Source organism: Pteropus medius, unplaced genomic scaffold (genome assembly GCF_902729225.1).
Source record: "Pteropus medius unplaced genomic scaffold, Ma_sr-lr_union100, whole genome shotgun sequence".
Taxonomy (NCBI): domain Eukaryota; kingdom Metazoa; phylum Chordata; class Mammalia; order Chiroptera; family Pteropodidae; genus Pteropus; species Pteropus medius.
Window position 1 is genome coordinate 4,602,976 of NW_024350927.1, and position 2,340 is coordinate 4,605,315.

General features: G+C 39.1%; 1 pseudogene; it reads right to left on the reverse strand.

The window, feature by feature from the left end:
- Window positions 1–655: 655 nt before the first annotated feature.
- LOC120585961 (uncharacterized) lies at window positions 656–774 on the reverse strand (annotated as a pseudogene).
- Between the last annotated feature and the right edge of the window lie 1,566 nt (window positions 775–2,340).

Genomic DNA, 2,340 nt, shown 5'->3' on the forward strand with positions numbered 1-2,340 from the left:
ATGAGGTCACTAGGCTGGGTCCCAATCCAAAATGAATGGTGTCCTGATCAGACGAGGAAATTAGGACACAGACACTCACAGAGGGTCGACCATGTGACCACACAGGGTGTAGATGGCCATCTACAGCCAAAGAGAGAGGACTCAGCAAGAACCGACTCTGACGACAATTTGGTCTCAGACTTCCAGTCTCCAGAGTCGTGAGAAAATCAATTTCCGTAGTTTGAGCCACTCAGTCTGTGGTACTTTGTTAAGGCAGCCCAAACAGACTACCGCAGGATGGGAGGGATTAAGAATCCTGTAGAAATCAAAGAGCAACAAGATGTGTCAACTTTACCCTTTCCCCCACCCCACTACCAACATCATCCATTCAACAACTGCACTTCACTGACAGAAAGAGCTGTTCTTGAACCAGGAATCTCGTTCAAGTAATACCAGGAATACGAAAAATCAAACCTGCTTCATACCATTTTTTAAAACCCTCAAATCAGAACTTTAAAAACTAAGAAGAAAGATAGATACAAAACAGGAAGAAATGCAGTGAAAGTTGCTTGAATTCAAGGAAGACATTGAATATAAAGACAAAATCATATTAAAAATAAAGGATGAATTATAAGGTGCCCAGGAGTAAATAGATTCGAATGAATTTTTTTTTTAACGCCTACAGCACCTGGTCTTCCTAGATGGTCTCCTATCCAAGTACTAACCAGGCCTGACCCTCCTTAGCTTCCGAGATCAGACGAGATCAGGCGTGTTCAGGGTGGCGTGGCCGTAGCCTCAAATGAATATTTTAAAAGCACATTGAAGAAAGGAGGGGTGGAGGAGAGAGAGAGATAATGAAACAAAGAAGTAAAAAGGAAAAAAGTGGTTGAAATAGAGACAGGCAAAGAAAGTCTAACATAGAGATAATTGTAGTTCTTGAAGAATAAAAGCAAAACAATACAATATGATTGATATTAAAAAATTATAACACAAGAAAATCATTCTGAAATAAGAGAAAAATAAATTCCTAGAAAACCAAGAAATTGATCTGAAACTCTCAATTCAAGGACATACACTGATAAAAAATTATCACTCAGTCATAAGAATAGATGAAATACTGCCGTTTGCAACAACATGGATGGACCTTGAAATAATCATACTAAGCGAAATAAGCCAGACAGAAAAGGTTGAAAGTCACATGATATCACTTATATGTGGGATATAAACCTAAAAGCAACAAATGAACAGGACAAACAGACTCATGGACATGGACAATGGACTAGTAGTTACCAGAGAGGAGGGGAGAGGAGGGAGGGGGAAAAATAAATAAAATGTTAAATAAGTAAATAAAAATGTAAAAGATAAACTAATTTGGAATCATTTAAAAAATTATCAGAAAAAATATATCGAGTCACCCAGGCTAAAAAAAAAAAATCAGATTTATAAGGGTAATAAATTAGGCTCATATCAGACATCTTAAGAGCAAATTACAAAGCAAGGTGACAGCAGACAGAGCAATATTTTGAAGAGATTCAAAGAAATAAAGTGTGAGTAGAGAACTTTCTATATAGTTAAGTTGTCCTTCAAATCTCAAGAGCATTGAAGAACAGGTTTGAACTCGAGGACTACAGTTCACAAGTGCCTTTTGGGAGAAATCTGCTAGAAGATGAGCTTGATCCAACCAGGAGGTAATTGGAGAAATGTAGGTTAAGAGACTGACAGTGAGCATTTAATATATTTATATACAGAGCAAAAACTAGAACCAAGTTGGGGATATGGGTAGAAGAACAGTACCTACCAAAAGAAAGGAAGTTAAAATATCAGAAGACACTACTTTGTACACTTTTATGCACATCAGTATGAAAACCTAGATTGTATAGAGAAATCATCTAACACCTATTTTTTTTCTGTTGCCCTTGCTTTAAGCGTCATATTTTGACTAATCCGGGAGAGAGAAAACAAATGTGGCAAAATATTTTTCAATGGTTTTATCTTACTAAAGGGTATGTGAGAGTTCTCTGGCTTACTCTTGAAACTTTTCTCTTAAGTTGGAAATTCGTTCAGAATAAAAAGCAGCTGGCCCCTAGAAAGCCTGGGAGCGTGGGCGTCACCTTGTGTGATATGTCCTTTGCATGCGCTGGTCAACACAGTTCCTACAGCCACCCTGCAAGGCAGACGCTGACCTTACACCCACCTCACAGCCGATTCAGTGGAAACATTGCCTTCCCGTGTGATCCTGGACGAGGACTTTATCTCTCTTGGACTCTGTTCCTTCATCTGTAAAATAGGGAGGGGGACCAGAGGTCATGTTTTCCAGGGTGAAGGCCGAGATGCCCTGGGGTGAGGGGGAGAAGGAAGAGA